The sequence below is a fragment of the Rhodnius prolixus genome, unplaced genomic scaffold (genome assembly GCF_049639745.1).
Source record: "Rhodnius prolixus isolate KJV_2025 unplaced genomic scaffold, Rpr scaffold_4, whole genome shotgun sequence".
In the NCBI taxonomy this organism is placed as follows: Eukaryota; Metazoa; Arthropoda; class Insecta; order Hemiptera; family Reduviidae; genus Rhodnius; species Rhodnius prolixus.
Window position 1 is genome coordinate 26,745,828 of NW_027411614.1, and position 21,141 is coordinate 26,766,968.

General features: G+C 34.8%; 1 protein-coding gene and 1 long non-coding RNA gene across 4 annotated transcripts in view; one reads left to right on the forward strand and one right to left on the reverse strand.

Moving 5' to 3' along the window:
- Nucleotides 1-21,141, forward strand: part of Ac3 (Adenylate cyclase 3) — a 146,288-nt gene that overhangs the window by 13,689 nt on the left and 111,458 nt on the right. The window lies entirely within an intron of this gene.
- Nucleotides 8,649-14,326, reverse strand: LOC141455635 (uncharacterized). The gene is made up of 3 exons (XR_012459366.1): nt 14,210-14,326; nt 13,929-14,125; nt 8,649-9,190 (listed from the first exon to the last, which is right to left on the reverse strand). It is a non-coding gene; the product is annotated as an uncharacterized lncRNA (long non-coding RNA).

Below are 21,141 nucleotides of genomic sequence, written 5' to 3' on the forward strand. Positions count from 1 at the left end.
TTCTAACTCAGGGCTTCTGAAAGAGTATTTCCCGGACATGCAATACTTTCTACGAGAAAATGTAAAAAGCTTTAGAAATTAAAGTATCATTTCTGAATGTCGAGACAATTTAAGAAGTTTATTGGCCATACCAATTTTATAAGTATTGGAAAAGAAAACTTTTTTTCGTTAAGAGAATCATAAGCTGCTGGCCAGTTTGGTGTAGTGGTGAAAAACCTACCTTTGTTTGGACTTTGATGGTAGCTGTTCAAACTTCAGAAAAGACACTTCTGATATAGCTTGTTAGAAAGAGGTTGATTACTTTGTTAATGATCGTTTTCGATAATGGGCTCAAGCAAGAACTTAATAACAGTATAAAAACAAAACAAAAACGAGTATCTTTACATCTTTTGTTAAAGGTGAACATTATTTTCAGTCAAGGCGTAATCTTTTACTAAAGAGAAAGAATTGGGAGATAAAAATTTATTGGCTCTTTTGACTCGGAACGAGAAAAAGAGATGTAATAAAAAAGTCAGTGCAAGATTAGAGGGTAAAAAAAGTTTTTGATGGTAATTCTCTTATTTTTATAAATAAATTATTATGTTCAACTTTTTATTTCATTAATATTTTATTTGAAACTTTCTAGCATTGATTAGTATACTATCTTCAGACAAATTAATGTGAAAATTTAAAAAAAAAAAGTTGAATTTATGTAGTATCTAAAAAAGATGCTATTGAATTTTGTTTTCTAAATGTAATAAATCCATTTTTACGAGTGTAATCAAAGATTTGTCTCAAATTAAATAAAATAAAACTTTTATGATTTAATAGGGTTTGGCAAAGTTTTTGTTCTCTATTATAAATGCGCGGTAATGTAATGCCTATTATATCTTTTTCTTTACGTCCATCCACCAATCAGGTGTCATGAACAGAGGCTAATAACAAACGTAAGTTACTAAAAATTTCTTTTTTTACATATATATATATTATTCAATAAAATCCAAGGGCAAGTCCGAATATCGAACCCAAGTACTAATACATCTTTAGCTACATGGACCTTCTACCACCCCTTTCAGGGTCGCAAAAAACCTTGCCGCCTCCATGCCAACCTTATCTCTTGTCCTGGGTTCGCTTCCTTTCTATTAAACATTGTTTGTATATATTACCTTTCTCAAGATTCTCCTATTGGAGTTTATTTAGCCTTAAAGCGATCATGGCAGAAATATACTGATTTTTTCATATAAATATTTGAATATTGACAAAGCCTTTTTTTGTTCTTTAACAAAGTACTTCTTTGCTCAATAATAATAATAATAATAATAATATTTATTTTACATATGAAATATTTACAAATTACAAAATGAAAATATTGTACGGCTTGGAAAATCCGTCAGCCGGAGTCGATGTTACTATAATACAAAGAGAAGAGAAAAACAACTAAACCAAAAAATAATAATAGTAATAATAAACAAAAAATATGACTGACCTAGAAATAAAAATAAAACGAAATAACCAATATATAACAGAATTATAAATTAATAATTAAACTCCTGAACCAGCTGATAACGATAAGACCAGGCACGGCGAGCATATTTAACAAGAGGTTGACAATTTCGCGTTCCATTTAGGAAAGAAATCAATTGTTCTCTCATAAGTACTGAACGTCCGAGATAGAGTCTCCGGATCTCAGAAAGAATTGAGCAGTCACCAAGAAAGTGAACCACGTCCTCAATGCACCTTGAATTACAAAGAGAACAAAGTTCAATCTCCCTAGGCAGCCATGGCGTATGATTCAGGTAGACAAGCTCACATCTTAACTTAAAGATCCAGCGGAGTTCAGTTAGAGTAACCTCATTCAAGTGACAAAGGTTAAATGAGTGGTCAAGCTCTCTGTATAAAAGAAAGCGGGACGAGAGAGAGACGCGATCCAGAAGCTCCCGACGATGAGCTGATTTCATCTTAATCAACAGGGAGGCTAATTGATCCTTCCACGCAGGTATATTTTCCACAGAGGCCACAAAATCGCAGGAATACTTCTGAGCCAAGTCTATCCAATGTCGAAACCATAAAATCTTTTTATTGATAATCTCCAACGCTAAGATTCTCGTTAAGCGGCACTGGGGGAGATCTAAGACTCTTAAAATATATTTAAAATAGAGTTTCAAAGTAAATACCTCCAACAGTTCCACAGCGGTCTCAATATATAACATATAATTAGGCGAAGATGAGGGAAGTGCAAATAATTTTTTAATAAAAAATCTTTGGAGACTCTCTACAACATTATACCTTTGAAATCCCCAGACCTGGGCAGCATAACATACCACTGAACGACAAACGGAGTTAAAAACTTGGAATTTAAATGGAAGAGATATAGTACTTTGCGAGAGATAACCAGACCAGATGAGATTAAGGATTCTCTTCGAGGATGCCACCTTCTCTGCAAGATGGGTATTGAGCGAAAGACAGGGTTACACCCAGATATTTATATCTATTAACAACCTCCACTGTATGATTAATACCATTTTTCTGATGCGGCCAGTCTGCCTCCCCTTCTGAAAATTAAAACCTTAGATTTATTAAGGTTGACACAGAGATTCCATAAGTCACAATAACTTGCTAGAATATTAATATTTCTCTGTAGACTCTTTGGGTTATCGGCAAGAAGGACCACATCGTCAGCATACGAGGTGTGTTCAAAAAGTAACGGGAATTTTCGTTTTTTGAAAAAAATATTTATTTATTCATCTACATTAATATTGTCGCCTTCAAAGTAGTCCCCTTCGCATACAATACACTTGTGCCAGCGCTTTTTCCAATCCTCGAAACACTTCTGAAACTCGATCTTTGTGATAGCTTTCAGCTCGTTCAGCGATTCGCTTTTAATGTCATCTATGCTTGTAAAACGACGGCCTTTTAATGTTCTCTTTATGTTTGGAAATAGAAAAAAGTCACATGGAGCCATGTCTGGCGAATATGGAGGCTGAGGCATCGTTAAAGTTTTGTTTTTGGCCAAAAATTCACGAACAAGCAATGAAGTGTGAGCAGGTGCATTATCGTGGTGCAAAATCCATGAATTGTTTTGCCACAAATCCGGGCGTTTTTTTCGGATTGCTTCACGCAAACGGCGTTGAACTTGTAGGTAGTACTCCTTATTGATTGTTTGACCTTGTGGCAAGAATTCATGATGCACTATGCCATTAAAATCGAAGAACACAGTGAGCATAACCTTCACATTCGACCGCACTTGTCGAGCCTTTTTCGGTCTTGGCGATCCAGAATGCCTCCACTGGGACGATTGAGCCTTAGTTTCGACATCATATCCGTAAACCCATGTTTCGTCACCTGTTATAACACGTTTCAGTAGATCCGCATCGTTGTCGACTTCATTGAGTGACTCTTGAGCAACTTCCATTCTCCGCTGTTTTTGTTCGAAATTCAACAATTTTGGAACAAATTTTGCTGCCACACGTTTCATACCCAAAACATCCGAAAAAATTTCATGGCATGAGCCAATTGATATGGCAACATCATCAGCGACTTCTCTGATTGTGATTCGGCGATCGTTCATAACCATTTCTTTCACTTTTTTCACGTTTTCATCAGTTGTTGATGTGCTTGGACGTCCAGGTCGTTCGTCATCTTCGACGTTTTCGCGGCCATCTTGGAAACGCTTATACCACTCGTAAATCCTTGTTTTACTCCTAGCAGACTCACCATATGCCTTTATTAACATTTCACACACTTTATTTCATTTTTTACGCAAAATTTAATACAAATTCTTTGATCCATTTTTTTTAACAAACAAAAATCGCCAAGCTCGAAAAACACGTCTAACCTTAACGGCTGCCACTTAAGAAGTAAACAATGAATATTACTGAAAATTTTATCGTACTTCAGGGGCATGTGTACCAACATAATTAAAAAAAAAAATTTACAATCAGACTCTCCAAACCCGCGAAATTTAAAAATTCCCGTTACTTTTTGAACACACCTCGTACATTAAAATTTTGATTGAAGTGTTAGAAATATATTGTCCACTTTCCAAAAAAAATGGCTCCTTAAAAAACTTCATCAATACATTACACATCCATAGAAACATTTCTTCTATCATTTGCCAGTAACATTCGATTTTGAGCACTTCTAATGAAGAATTTCAGGTAGATTTTTACGTTTGAAGTGTCATTTCAGTGTCATGTACGGTTTAATGTAATGTACTTCATGATGTTCCTTAGATTTAAGTCTGATTGAATTAGTCGGAGTTTGAAGTAAATGTGGGGTTATAAAACCTTCTGTTACAGTTAGAGATGTCCCTGTGCCTAATTTTTTGAACTTATCTAGTGCAGAATTCTCGGACAGCTTGTAAAATATCTCAGACAATGTAGCAATTAAGTACTCCTTGTTTATTTTGTGCAATATTTTCATTTGTAGCTGTTTTAAAACAAATAAATCTAATACTGTTTTTGTTTCATTACATTGCTTTTGTTTTTATACATATTTAAAAGTTTTTGTAATAGGTCCAATCTAATAAATAAACATATAATTTTAAAAGCGGCCCGCAGACTTTCCAAAGTGGCTTACAAGATCATCTTAGTTGGCGACCCTGGCTTTAGGCCACAGTTAAATAAATAACTGTTAAGTGTTATCAAGTTCAAAGATTTAAGTGAAAACTTTTAAATAGAACTCGTATTTTACAATTCTTTTTAGTTTTTTTTTTAAACAGACCATGTTTTCCATTGCGTACCCTCAATTCTATCTTTTGAATACAGAGATTGAAATATTAGCATGTTTTTTTTGTTTATTTCTATGTTTGTAAAACATAAGTTGTCATCTACAGTGAAAGCGCAAATTAAAACCTTGGCAATTCCTCAGGAACAAGCAACAAAGATGATTGTGCGTTAGATTCCTGTACATAACAGGAAAATGTAGCCTTATTCCTATTATACACTTGTCAGGGGCTGACAGTTAATTTTTTTTTTTTTTTTTCCTTGCCTTTTTAAAACATCTGATTCGTTTTGTTGGCTTTTTGTTTCTTTCTCTTTCTGTTCCTCGCCTTTCCACCTGGGCTTCAATTCACGGCCTTAGTTTATATGTCCCTTAAATTTAACGATGTTTAATAACAATCGTCAATGAGATCATTAAACCAAATAATGTCAAATATCAAATGGAAATCCATAGATTTCCTATCTGTGTTTTATTATCAGACATTAAAGTGTCACAGTTACTACTGTAATAAATGGCTTGATTAGTAATCAAATGAAAGGGTTAATAACTAACACGAAACTGCTGTTATATTTTCTGGTAATTAGCTCTTCTAAATAAATTAATTTACATATTAAGATGTTTTTTTAAATTTATTTTGTAATTTACAATCTGTATCCATTGTATACAATAAGTAAATATGGAGAGAGTGATGAACTGGTGCGGGAGGAGAGCAGGAGGAGAGAAGCTTCCCAGCGGTAGCACTCTCTATTGGAGAGAGGAGATTTTGAGGAGGAGAGAGGAGAGATAGGAGAATAATGGCGTTGAGGCCTTCTGTCTATAAAGAAGTCGCGGGGCCACTGGCGGTTCAGTCGGCGAGGAGTATTATGGATGTCAGAGGAAGCGAGAGACTGTTCTAGAGGATTAGAGTGAGTCGAGAGAGGAGTATGGAATTTTTGGTATTTACTCTTGGCGAGTTGGGCTATAAAGGGAATGTTGAGATCGTTGTGAAGAGTGAGGTTAGTTACCGTAGAAAGGAGAGTCAGCAATCTGTTGGAGTAGTTTTGACTGAAATGTTTGTACTGTCCGTATGTTTGTAGGTTTGGCTGATCCCCACAGCTCTAGTCCGTAAGTCCATATAGGTTTGAGAATAGTGTTGTATATTAAGCGTTTGAGTTCTATGGGCAATTTGGAGCGTCGTCCAAGAAGTCTGTAAAGCAGTTTCGCACGTTTTGTCATTGCTTGTCTTTTAAGACTAGTGTGTGAGTTCCACGTGAGTCGTTTGTCTATGTAGAGCCCAAGGTGGCGCACTAGATCTGTGTACAAGGAAGAGGATTGCTGTTGAAGAGGACAGGTGGACAGGAGCCCCGCCGGACAGTAAACGTGGCATGCTGGCATTTCTGTGGGTTCATTTTAATCCGCCACTTCTTTGCCCAGGATTCTATTTTATGTATGTGTGTCTGTAACTTGTATGAAGCTGATTTAACATATTAAGATATTTTAAATATATTTAAAAATTTACTGATTGTGTGGTTAATAATTACTCAAAAATAAGTTTTCTTTTTAATTTAAAATTATCCTGATTGGAATGAAGTATTCTTTAGTTTCTTATGTGTTTTACCCAAAAACCTTTACCACTAGGATGGGTAATGGTGCGGTGTGACGTACAAACTCACCCTCAAAATTAAGATATCTGAAAAATCTCATATTCTAGAAGGTGTGTTCTCTTTTAACACTTTTTTTTTTTAAGTAGATTTAGATAAAAATGCATTTTGCACTTAATCTAATGTCACATATTCGTAAACTATATATTGCCGGCGTTCTATTTACATAATAACTACAAGTGCAAGCCTCAGGGTGGATGAATTTGATATTGCACAAAAGAGAAAAAATAAAGTCATATATTCTTCACATTTTATCCACTAGTTTCACATGTTTTATTTAAATATGTAAATTTTGGGACCAAAATATAATTTTGCGCACCTCTTAAAGGAAGATTACCTTTTTGAATTATTCACATTATAGTATTTAATGCAGCTGATTCAAGGTTCAGACCGAATTCCGTTAACTGCAAGTGCTGCGCTCTGGATAGAGTATCTTTGGATGTTCTTCATAAATGCTCCAATTTTCTTAAAATTTCGTATTCTAATTAGGCTGAGTTTATTTAGATTATACAATGTTCGCTAAGATGTATCATGGTAATGGATTTAAATCCTGGTCTTATATTTTGTTTAACGAGTTAATTAGGGCAATTTATTTGAAAAGTATGACTGTTTTTAATCCGGTTTCGTCCATGACAACTAATCAGTTGTTGGATATAAAGCCTTATTTAAAAAAAAGGCATTATTTTGCTATCTGTTTATTATAAAGTGGTTCCTTTACACAAGAAAAAAGCCAAGTCTTTTCCTTAAAAGTTTTTCCTTAGAGATGGATTATTGGAGGGTTACTAAGAAATGGTACCTGTAAGCATCCTTCTAAAGTTCCTCAAATGAACTAAAGGAGCTTCAATTTTCCCTATTACATAACTGGAGGAACTACGTTGATTATATTCTCCTCTCTCCTGAGAGCAAGCTTTTTAACAGCAAACAGGAGCCCTTCGAGAATTCGTAACGAGAACTCGTTACAATCTATCTCATTATATTGCACATTGGCTGAGTTGATAGGCAACCCTACCGACCAGCTGAAGTGTATTGTGGTACTGGTTTGTATTGTGTTCTGGTGATTTCATTTCAAGATTTAATTTGAGAACTGTGAAGTGATGAATGGTTGTTACATAATACAATGATAATTATATTATATAACATAAGTATATATATAATTATATTGTACAGACGAATGCATCGATGGGTAAAGACAAGCCATACGCTAACTATGGTTATTCCGTCTCCGTCCACGGCACATGATGGAGGTTCCTTTAGGAAGCCTTAAAAAATACGTAGAACCTTTTAATTGAGAAAGCGAAAGTTGCAAATGCTTCTCAATACATTGTAGCAATACATTTTTTTGAAATTTGAAATTCGCTACTATATACATATGTGGTGTAACAAGCATGTTTAGTTATAAAGTAAAACGAAACTAGAATGTGAATCTGAGAAGACCACCAGCGCTGTCACTCCTTTAAAGGGTTTATTTACTTTGTAAGCATAATGTAGATCTCCAAAGCCACCTTCCTTAGCTTAGTTAGTTACTTAAAATAAAGCTGAAATGAAGACGATTAATAGATTAGGTAGTTTTCTGCGGTGGAATGTAATCGGGTTATGGAATGTAACGGAAAGGACAACTGGAAAGAGGCAGAATACAGTATTATTGCGGAATGTTTGCTGGGTAAATGGACACAAGTATTGAGCATTGAGAAACGCCATCAGATATGGAAAATACAAAGAGGTAATTAATCCACTATTCCCACAAAAATGTAGTTCAGAAAGATAGGATGGGGGTAATTGGAAGGATTACAGGGCCTTCCCGCGCAATTTCCGAACAAATTGCCAGGGAACACTGTTTCAGCGGTTTAAGCGATAAGCAATAGCGTGTTGTTGAATGATATATGAATCGAAACTGATGGGAAATCAAGAATTTAGAACTTAAAAAAATTAATTTCTAAAATTCCAATGTTTACTAATTAAAATAAACAAGTAGGTAAATTAAAATAATTTACGTATAATATCAGCAGCATCGACCTTGAATTTTAAAAAAATATCATTTAAATCTGTTAAACAGATTTTTTGCCAAAACAAAATAAGATATTTTTATTTTGTGCTATAAATAAAAGCTGTCAGATGGCGCGACAAATTTCAGCTGAATAACAGACATGGTAATATTTCCATGCAATATCCTCTAATGGTCCATTATTCATCTTTCCCAAATTGTCTTTTAAGACTGAGACAGATAAAAATACAGTTTTGTTTTTAACCAGCTTATGTAATGTTTCGATTTCCATAAACAAGCCTTATATTTGGCCAGGAAAATGTACTTGGTTTTGAAATGTGAATCATTATGCGAGATGTCGTAACCCACTTTAGATAATCCGAAGTGGTTCTAATTCCATAAAGAAGAAGAGAAATAATGTACTGAAATATTGTGAAACTGATTTGGTTAACATACCAAATTTGAATATTGCATTTTATATTCAAAAGAACTGGTCAAAGTAATCAGTCATGGTAATATCAATTTAATAAAAATATGACTCAATTAATTCTTTACGAATACAATTCTAAATATCCTAATTCAAAACCAGCTAAAAATATTCCCTTTGACTGGTTCATTTATACATTTTTGAGCAGAAAAATACGTAAAATATTCAGATTACTTAAAAAGATAGACGCCATGATAGTTGAGCGGTTAGAGGCGCAGTGCCAAAGCTAACGTGTATTGTTGGTTAGTGGATTCGATTCTCGATCTAGGCCTTGGATTTTTTTATTTAATGTTTTATTAAGAATTCATTATATGTTACAGTCTTCTTTAGCTTCTCCGGCTCCGCCTAAAACATTTGATGATAGTTGAAAGTAAAGCCCACCTGAAAAAATGGGTATTACTTTACTTAACAAGTGAAGAACTAAACCAAACTAATTTGCAAAAAGGCAAGAAGAAAACATCAAGTAATCGATTTTTTGAAGTAATCGAATTAAGCAAAATTTTATTGATTTTTTGGAGAAGTAGTTGGTTGGTTCCATAATATTAAATAATATTTATTTTATCCGTTTGAAGATGTCTTATCGTTTAACTCTGACCCATTTTTGGATTTTGCCATGCTCCGTGTTAGTTAATCGAGCAAGTTTTAAAGTTAAAATTTTAATTTTTCAAAATGGTTGTGTATAAATCTTTAAAAAGGTACACGTCCATTACTTTACGACTTCAAATCGCTTGTTAGTAGAACGTCTGTAACCTCCCAGTATTCCTCTTATGTTATGTTCGATAAAGATAAGAATGTATGAAATATGTAAATAAGCATTCTTCGGCGGATAAAATCATTGTTTGTTGATTTGTTTTAAATTTATTATTCAATAATATTATTTTTTTTAACTTTTCGGTGGTTGATATGGGTGTTGAGACAAAAAATCTTAAAAAAATTTCATGATAAAAGTTGGTTTACCTAAGATATTGTGAATAGTAAAATTAAAAAAGACAGTTGAGTGACAAAAACAAAGTTCAAGTACGAGGTGTGTTCAAAAAGTAACGGGAATTTTTAAATTTCGCGGGTTTGGAGAGTCTGATTATAAAATTTTTTTTTTTATTATGTTGATACACATGCCCCTGAAGTACGATAAAATTTTCAGTAATATTCATTGTTTACTTCTTAAGTGGCAGCCGTTAAGGTTAGACGTGTTTTTCGAGCTTGGCGATTTTTGTTTGTTAAAAAAAATGGATCAAAGAATTTGTATTAAATTTTACGTAAAAAATGAAATAAAGTGTGTGAAATGTTAATAAAGGCATATGGTGAGTCTGCTATGAGTAAAACAAGGATTTACGAGTGGTATAAGCGTTTCCAAGATGGCCGCGAAAACGTTGAAGATGACGAACGACCTGGACGTCCAAGCACATCAACAACCGATGAAAACGTGAAAAAAGTGAAAGAAATGGTTATGAACGATCGCCGAATCACAATCAGAGAAGTCGCTGATGACGTTGCCATATCAATTGGCTCATGCCATGAAATTTTTTCGGATGTTTTGGGTATGAAACGTGTGGCAGCAAAATTTGTTCCAAAATTGTTGAATTTCGAACAAAAACAGCGGAAAATGGAAGTTGCTCAAGAGTCACTCAATGAAGTCGACAACGATGCGGATCTACTGAAACGTGTTATAACAGGTGACGAAACATGGGTTTACGGATATGATGTCGAAACTAAGGCTCAATCGTCCCAGTGGAGGCATTCTGGATCGCCAAGACCGAAAAAGGCTCGACAAGTGCGGTCGAATGTGATGGTTATGCTCACTGTGTTCTTCGATTTTAATGGCATAGTGCATCATGAATTCTTGCCACAAGGTCAAACAATCAATAAGGAGTACTACCTACAAGTTCAACGCCGTTTGCGTGAAGCAATCCGAAAAAAAACGCCCGGATTTGTGGCAAAACAATTTATGGATTTTGCACCACGATAATGCACCTGCTCACACTTCATTGCTTGTTCGTGAATTTTTGGCCAAAAACAAAACTTTAACGATGCCCCAGCCTCCATATTCGCCAGACATGGCTCCATGTGACTTTTTTCTATTTCCAAACATAAAGAGAACATTAAAAGGCCGTCGTTTTACAAGCATAGATGACATTAAAAGCGAATCGCTGAAAGAGCTGAAAGCTATCACAAAGATCGAGTTTCAGAAGTGTTTCGAGGATTGGAAAAAGCGCTGGCACAAGTGTATTGTATGCGAAGGGGACTACTTTGAAGGCGACAATATTAGTGTAGATGAATAAATAAATATTTTTTTCAAAAAACGAAAATTCCCGTTACTTTTTGAACACACCTCGTACATAAAAAATGTTAAAGAAGGAAATAAATTATAAACACTCACACAAACAATAATACTTTTAAAAGGCAAAAGATTTAGGCAGGTCCTCTCCTCTTTGCTTAGATTGCAATGAGGAGGAGGATTTCAAACATATAATAATGATATGTCCACGTTATGTGGTAGAAAGGAAACGAATGTTTGACGACATATACAGGTATTTATTTCGTAGATGAACCATTTTGCTACGAAGACATAATATTCGCCACCAACATCTATGTGTTTAAATCTATAGCAGAGCTAGCAATGAAATATGAATATAGTTAGAAGTTATAGCCGATTAAAACGAATGGAAGAAAATGATTAGAGAAGGATTACGTGATTTTAATTTCGGTTAAGCTATAAGGATGGCCGGAGCACAGAGTACTGATCCATCCATTAGCTGTAGTTTATGTAAATAGTTGTGGTATAGTAGAGCGATGAATGTGTGAAGAGAATGAATTTATAAGTAAGAATGGAGAGTGATATTCTAGTGATAAGCACCTAGACGATGCTAGCTGTATGGCGAAAGCCAATGCCAAAAAAAAAGATTTAGGCGATCTGAAGAGAGGCCAGAGTTAAGGAAAGGTATTTAGCTATGCGGTTAGAGTATTGGACTCCCACGCGGAGATCCCGGGTTCGAATCCAGCTGCTGGCCCTTAGATTTTCTCTACCTAGGAGCTTCTTACAGCTCACTGTCCGGTAGTAGATGATGTGATCTGTAACGAGAGAACACTGTCCAGAGGCCGGCAGTGCCCTGGAAAAAAGACAGGGCGCCAATAACCTCAGATGTTGACGCGCTTAAAATTAAAAAAAAAAAAAAAATTGGGAGAGGGTTTACTTGTATATTGTACCCACATAGACAGTATTGAAAAAATAATTTTATGGAAAGAAGAAAATTTAAATTGAAAATGACATTATTGGATTTTTTGTCATTAATTTGAAAAATTTTAGGTAAAAGTGCTATTCTTTTTTTTTTGTATTTTTAAGTTAATGGTGCTTGAATAGATGTATGTGGAAATGATTGGAATAGCTGCCGTTTGGAGTGGTTAGTATGGGAAGGTTTTTTTAAAATCAAATAATGGCTCAGAGTAAGTGAATGTTTGGAGAGAACTGTAGTGTCCAGTTTGTCGTTAACTAGAACATTATTAAATTTTTTTTATAATACCATATATTTCATGTTTCACATTCAATTTGTTTTATATTCTATAAATTCTGTTCGTCACTCATTTATCTCCTGCTATTTTACTTTTTGTACTATAATAAAAGGAAATTTAATCATGTACTCTATAACCTAATACTAAGGTGAGCAATCGTCCTCCTTTAGGGAGGACAGTCCTCCTTTTGTAGGTTCTGTCCTCCCTCGAAAAATGTCCTCGTTCCTGCCTGTCCTCCTTTTCGATATTTGTCCTCCTTTTTGATATGTTAATCCCTGTATTCAGAAATTGTGTTGAGTTTTTATCGAAAGAAATGCCTGATATTAAAATCGATGACAATTGTCTGTTTGAAGAAATTAGAAGATTGAATATATATTTAAATTCTGATAAATTAGAACAATGGGAAAATCAACATGTTGAAATTGATAAAAGATGGGTGGAAATATTTAACCATTTCAAAAATGAACACATTCCCTATGAAAATTTAGTAATTCCTGTTGAATTTACGTTGTGCTGCCCTGGAACAAATGCAGCAGTTCAAAGAGTTTGTTCAATGGGTAATGATTTTTGGCTAAGTGAGAAATCAAGATTGAATGTTGATACTCTAGCTGCAGCACTTACTGTAAAGTTCAATATGAAGGATATTTCTTGCTCCGAAATTTCCAATATACTGTTAAAAAATGATATATTGACAAACAATATCCATTCAATGGAAAAATACTCGTTTAATTAAATAATTATTGTAAGCATAATTTGTAAATTATTGAATTAATAAAATGTTTCACTTATTTACGTTGTACTTTTTTCTTAAATTTTTTTGTCCTCCTTTGCATTGTAAAAAAATTGGTCACTTATCATAGTAAGTCACACAAAGACTTACTAATACTGTCTTTTGGAAACACATTTTCAGGATCTCCAATCGTACCCAAAACTTAGAGATAAAATGTAGAACTTGATCATGGTGAGATTGATCACGTTACTAAATTTATGAAAGGATAAACACTAAATCCCTTGCTTGTTATCTACTAATGAATGAAAGTAAAACAGGACGCCTTATCAGAATTATTCATTAGACACAGTAGCAATACGGGTCACTTTACACAGGTGTCGTATTTTTATGTGTTTGTATTCAAATTTATAACTTAAATGGTAATTTGATTTATCAAATAATTTATACAAGCTATAAAATGTCAGTTCAGTAAATAATTTTAGTATAATTTGAAATATCAGGAAACAGAAAAGATAAATTGGACAAAATTTATAAAATTTAAAAAGGCGGAATTTCAGATAAAAGACAAGGGACAGGTAGGGGGGGACCAGCTACAGCGCGCTCTTTGGTCATTATGAAAGATAGAACTCCACGACTGAAGATCATTCATTCTAGTTACAGCGGAATTTTAGCTACAACAACATTTCAGCAATATTACTCTGTCAGTCACCACTATCACCTTTTTTTTTAAGTTGTGTTAAATGAACTTGAAAATAAAACTTGAACTTAAAAATTAACAATAGATATTACTAAAAATAAGACAACTAATAATAATAATCTTATTAAAAATAAGAATTGGAAGAAACGGTGGGTCAACTAAGAATGACGTTTTGAGTAACTGACCCCAGTTTTTCTTACGTAGTGACCAGAAACAGAGAAAGCGGTCACGATGAATGATGGATCATCCTTGTCCTTTATCATATTATTCTTATCCTTTGTATTTGGATCCAGATCAAAACAACAGGATTCTGTGCAACGGAGTTTATTCAACCAAACAATTCTCAACTCAGAACTCGCAACTCGTAACTCGTAACTCGTTTCTATGAACAATAAATATTTTGCACTTATATGAAAATAAGAGAATAGAACTTATGCTAACAAATTAACAATGAATATGGCATTACCACATTTGTCTCCTTCTCCGGATCCAAAACCCAAAACTAGATACAAAATATACTGCAAAACTGAATACTAATAATGTTCTTAACAAACTAATCATATAATAGTTATTCCAGTTCTCTAAATAGAAACATATGTTATTCTAAAATATAAACCCATATGTGGTGCACTAACATCCCTAATCCTTTATATTCGGCATTTACAATCCTTGCACACTTTTTCAGTTTTTAAAAATCTTTCCAAATTATCTTGCTTTTTTATCCTGATGTATATAACTTACTGTTAATTTTAATGCTAGAGGAATTATGTAGTAATAACCATTTTCCCAACTGAATAGCCAAAGCTTATAGATTACGTACTTTAAAACTTACGTTAAGATCGCAATGTTTTCATAAATGTGAATTTCGTTATTTACAATCTGTATAATATAATGTACAATAAGTAAATAGGGAGAATGAAGTATAGAGGCGTGAAAGGCAGAAGGAAAGAAACTGCCCTCTCTACAGGACATGATTTTTAGGCCTTCAGACTTCAAAGTCGCGGGGCCACTGGCTATTCAGTCGGCGCGTATTGTTAGGAATGTCAGAGGAGGCGAGAGACTGTACTAGAGGATTGGAGCAAGTGGAGAGAGCAGTATGGAATTTTTGATATTTAGTCTTGGCTAATTGGAGTACGAAGGGAATGTTTATGTCGTGGTGAAGAGTGAGGTTAGTCACGTAGCAAGGAGCGTCAGCTATCTGTCGAAGTAGTTTTGATTGAAATGTCTGTATAGTCCGTATGTTTGTAGGTTTGGCTGAACCCAACAGCTCTAGTCCGTAAGTCCACATAGGTTTGAGGATAGTACTGTATATTAATTAAGCGTTTGAGTTCTATGGGCAATTTGGAGCGTCGTCCAACTAGTCTGTAAAGCAGTTTCCGCACGTTTCGCCATTACTTGTCTTTTAAGTCTAGTGTGTGGGTTCCACGTGAGTCTTTTGTCTATGTAGAGCCCAAGGTAGCGCACCAGATCTGTGTACAAGGAAGAGGATTGCTGTTGAAGAGGACAGGTGGACAGAAGCCCCGCCGGACAGTAAACGTGGCATGCTGACATTTCTGTGGGTTCATTTTAATCCGCCACTTCTTGGCCCAGGATTCTATTTTATGTAAGTGTGTCTGTAACTTGTATGAAGCTGATGCAGGATGTGTACTTGAGGCTAGTATGGCTGTATCGTCTGCATATGTACAGAGTAGTGTAGAGGGTTGTACAGGTATGTCTGATGTGTATACTGTGTAGAGAACGGGGCCAAGTGTACTCCCCTGCGGCACTGTGAAAAATTAAAAAAAAAAAAAACTCCTAATGAATAAAATAAAATAGTGATATTTTGGCGTACGATCGCTTATAGTCTTAAAATAATAGTGATAAGAATAATGATAACGTTACTACTGCACTCTGGTTAGAAATGGTAGAGCAAAAGCTTAAGCAAACTAATATACTTTGGTCAAATTTGATGTGAAATAAAACCAAAATACTACCAACTTTTCAACGTTTTAACTTGTTTAATGAAAATAAAATAAAATTAATCGTAATAATTGGCACAGACAGGAAACCAGAAATTGGCTTGCCCAATCTAAAATGTATAAATAGTATTATAAATCTAAGATATAACTCATTGTTCAATATAATAAATGCGATTCTTACGGGCGTTAGATAAAGGCACCACAGACAATAAATACAAAGTGAACGGATGAAAACGTTTACTAAATCATCTCCCACTTTAACTACTGTTAAGTTACATGTTTTATCACGTGGCTTCTTCCTATGGTACAGCTGGATATAATGTTATCTCATAATGTATTTAGGATAGGTCTCTGTATTTTATTACTAGAAAAGATGTAATGTTAGTAATTATTATCCAAAAACGAGATTTGTACATTGCCTACTGTAAAATCATAATTTTTGTGTAGACCGTTTAGACTGAAAAGAAATTTTGGTACGTGCATATTTTATTGACTTGATTTATTTGATTTAACGTGCAGTTTGGTTCGTTTTTTATATCATAATAAATTATGAGAAAAATATGCATATACGTAATACAAAGCTATGCCACTTGTACAAAGTAAAGGTTCTGATAATAATTAGGGTTACAGAACTAATACTTAATTTTCAGGAATTGCTTTTGGTGGGAAATCAAGTATAAACTTTCTTTTATTTCCGGCTGTTGAGTTTTGCTGTCCCCTAACAGTCACGTTGACCATTTGGTATGAACTTCTTTTTCGGACTCAAAATATCTCAAAACGGATATTTACAGCAAAATCTCAAAATCGAAAATATGCATTATCACGTTACTTTAATAGTAAAGTAAGAGAAAATTGAAAAAAAAAAAAAAACTTAATTCCAGACAATTTACAGATTCCTTCCACCCAAAATCGATGCAATCATTCTATTATCACGTGTTAGTGATTTCTTTGAACTATCTAGATTGCATCATTTTGCATAAATAAGCTTTAATGATTTTATAATTGATAGTTTTCTGTTCTTTTGTTATTTACCCATAAATTATAGGATTTTTGTTTTATTTTTTTAAACACATGTGAGATTTGACTAAGTTCACTCCTTTATTATAATTTACCACTGCAACAGTTGTTACAACAAGCAAATATGGTGAAAGAAAAAAGAAATAAAAGGAAATCATGAGTGGAGAAGGCACCCAGTGATGACACTTCAGTAACATGCTTAAGATAAGAGAAGATCACGAGGCCATCTTCTCTTCAATCTCCTTAGAGGATTACCTGGTAATGTGGAGGAAGATAGGTGTTCTATGAGAGCGTTAGGATGAGCTGCTGTAGAGGAATGAAATTTGAAGAAACGAGTGTTAGCAAGATCTGTAATGAAAGGAATTTTGAGGTCATTATGGATAGTGAGGTTAGATACATAGAACGGAGCGTTAAGAAGTTTTCGAAGTATTTTTGACTGTAATGCCTGAAGGCGTAGTGAGTTGGAACGCTTAGTCGATCCCCATACTTCGATGCCGTATGACCAAATGGGTCGTAGTAACAGTAGATATAAGAGTATTTTGTTATGTAGGTTAAGTTTCGAACGTTTGTCAAGTAGTCTGGCGAGAAGTTTGTAGCGTTGGTTAGTTTCTTGTCTTTTCAGTCTAGTATGGGGATTCCATGTCAACCGTTTGTCTAGGTGCAGTCCAAGGTAGCGTACTTTGTCCACAGTTGGTATAGTAGTTTGGTTCAAGATGACAGGAGGTAGGATTTTCCGTCTGAGAGTAAATACTATAAACTTGGACTTCGTAACGTTGGTTTTGATTCTCCATTTGAAAAGCCAGTCCTGTAAGTGGTTGATGTGTGTTTGTAGAGTTAGTGTAGCGATAAAAGGATCGGAATGTGGAGATAAGATAGCAGTATCGTCAGCAAAGGAGGAAAGAATGGTATTTGGATGTTGAGGTATATCTGCTGTATACAAGGAGTAAAGAGGAGGACCTAGGACACAGCTCGAGCTAGACGGATATCAGAGTCTGCTGCTCCACAGTTGACTCTGAAATATCGATCTTTTAGGCAGGATTTGAGGATGAGGTAGTAAGTATGAGGAAGAGTCTCCCTCAGCTTAAACAGTAGTCCCTCGTGCCACACCCTGTCGAACGCCTGGGCGACGTCAAGTCGCTCGAGCGAAAGCAGTATTGCCCGAGTGTTTTCATTTCTAATTTAAAATTTTCATTATTGAATCAGATGGTCACTAGGCAACTTGTGCTTCAAGCGACGCCCTGGGGTTTTCAGGAGGTAGATGATAATAAGTGTACTGGGGGATTGGCATGATTGTGGGAATTTTTTAAATTTAGATATAGTCAGATCAAAAACGAAAGGGATTTCAAGATCTTCATGGATGGTAAATTTGAAGAAATAAAAGGGAGGATTTTGGATTAGGACGTGGGAGTTTTGGTTGAACTCCATAGTTCAGCTACGTAAATACGAATAGTACGAATAATCATGTAAATCAGTAATGTTAGTTTCGATTGTTTACCAAGTTAACGTTGTAATACCTTGTAGCGTCTTGTCATGTTTACCTTCTGTGCAGGGACACCACGCATTTCGAAGTTCTAAACATAATCCCATATACCGTAATTGTACTTTGGTAATTGATTTAAGTAGATGGTAGCCACTACGTCTTTTCTTAAAGTAATAGAGGTGAAGTTGCTTTTAGTTTCATTTACTTTAGGTTTCCATTAGTGAAACCACGTTAGATGATCAACTTCTGACATCAACCGAATCGTGTTACGAGACAGGATCGTGTATCTTCAGCGAAGGAGGATAGATTAGTGTTAGGATGGAAAGGAGTATCACCTTTGTAAAGGGTGTAGAGAACTGGTCCGAGCACATTTCCCTGAGGAACTCCAGCCTCTATATTGGAACTCTGACTAACCTGAAAATTCAGTCAAGCATTAAGCAAGGTAATAAACGTAAGGAGCATCGGATATGTGTAATATTGAAGTCACTACTTTGTTTAGAACAAAGTTCAAAATTCAAGAAATTTAAGTGAGTTTTGTTCACATCACACTTTTTTTTCAATTAATGAATAAAATCTTAGCTATACTCTATACTAAAAAGATTTATTCAATTTTTATCTCTTATCAAGTACTTGGATGAGTAAAAAAAATAAATATTTTTCCATCATTTTCTTTCATAAAAGATTGGCACAAACACACTGAATGTTAAACGATAAGTAAAACTGATGCCCATCCAACGGACTCTAATTATTTCACAGGTCGTAATTTTATCGATCGTCAAGGCGCTTATACAACAAACTTGAAGGACGTTAATAATAACTTTTGCCAGTGTATTATACGCTTTTAAAATAACGCCTTCTACATTGAAAGTTTACCATGAATAAAAAGTTACTAAGAGTTCTTCGTAGTAACACTGAATGGCCAGTGAATTTCTTTTATTACTGAAAATGTATTTCAGTAAAGTTTAATTTATTACAAGTTTTAACTCCATTTATTTTTAGTTATCACTTTATTATATGTATTATTTGAAGTCGTCACTTCTGTTTATAATTTGAGAGTTGTTACTTTCAATTTAGAAAAATTTCATTCGCTTATATTATTACAATGGGTCATCTTGAATTCCAACTGAACAGCTAGCAAATCCATAGCTTTCACATATTCAGTTTGTAAACCATCTCGACATTGGGTTCAAATAAAACTGAGAGCAGAGTTATTAATTTTAATTTTTTTAGTATAAGAGGTTATAATAGAAAAAAAAACAATCCCTATTCAATCTAAGGGCTAGGTAAGGAAATGATTTACTTTTTGCTGTTGGTCTTTTGTTGGAAGTAGGAACAATTCTGCACATTTGGATTCGTTCGCTCTCTAATATGAGGGTCGTTCAATAAGTCCTTAGAAAATCCAAGAGATGGCACTCTTAGTATCGAAAATGGTTTGTTTTTAGTAAGCATCATCACTTACTAGCCAGCAGTTAATATTTTAGTTATATCTATCACTTGGTTTCACTTTAATTTTTAACTTTTCTGAACACCACAGAGTCCAAATGGCAGCTTGTAAAGTTTCCCCAAGCGTACTGGCTTTATAGAAAAGTTTGTGCTGGGTTTTATTATTACTTTCTCTTACCAGCAAGAAGGGAGTATTGTCATCATATCAAATTTTTAGATGAGGATTTTTTTTTTTTGTATTATTATTAGAAATATCCAATTTTTTTAAAGTTGGATCAGGAGTGAGACAAGGATGTCTTTTGAGTCCCATTCTGTTTGCACTCTTTATAGACGATTTGCCATCGCTTCTGGAGGGTGGAGTACTTATCGGTGACGCAAAAATAAAAATTCTGCTTTATGCTGATGATATTGTGCTCATCTCCGATAATCCAGTAAGACTCCAGAGAAATATTAATATTTTAGAGGTATATTGTAACCAGTGGAATCTCTCTGTCAATTTACAGAAGTCAAAAATAATTATTTTTCGAAAAGGCGGTAGGTTTGCTTCTTCGGAAAAGTGGACATATAGGAGTGAAAGAATTGAGGTGGTCAACAGATATAAATACCTTGGAGTAGTTTTGACTCCTCGTCTTTCCTTCCTTCCCCACCTAGAAGACAGAGTATCACAAGCAAAAATAGGCATAAACAGAGTTTGGTCAAACTTCATTCTGAATAGAAATGTACCTTTAAGTTCCAAGTACCGGGTGTTCGGCAGTATTTCGCGTGCAGTTGTGTGCTGTGGAGCCCAAGTATGGGGTTTTCAGTCGTACGATGTGCTGGAAAAATTTCAGAGATTTTTCATCAGGAAATTGTTCTCCCTACCTTTATCCTCTCCTAATTATATGTTAGCAATAGAAACAGCTATGGAACCTCTGGAGTGCTTCACACTTCATTTACATCTTAAATATTGCCTCAAGGTACTCTCTCTCCCGGATTACAGACTGTCTAAGAAGGTGGCGCTTGAGGTGATAAAGGGGGGATCTTACTGGTTTAAGCACTGGCTCACCCTTTCACGAACATATTCTTGCCAATTTAACGGTAGTTTAGACGATCTTTCGAAGTGGGGTAGCCAGCTTTCTCCTTTGAGATCTAAGATTTCTGTAGCTCATCTCGAACAGTCTGTGAGTCGAGCGGTTGCTTCAGATAGATTCCTTTTATATAGGTTTCTATTAAGTGAGTATAGGGACCAGGTTACAGCCTCATTATCGCACGATCTTTCCTTCAATGAAGTGCGCTGGTTATTTAAACTAAGGGGTGAACTTTTATACTTGAATTTCAGACCTTGGCTCGAAAGAGACTCTGATCTGGAAAGGTGTCAACTTTGTAATTCTGGTGGGCCGGAAGATATGTATCATTTCCTTGGAGAATGCCCCCTTTTGGCAGAATTTCGTTTACTCTATTTTAATAAGCACATTCTCTCGAGAGCTGATGTAGTTTCTTTTTTATCAGGCCAAGAACATC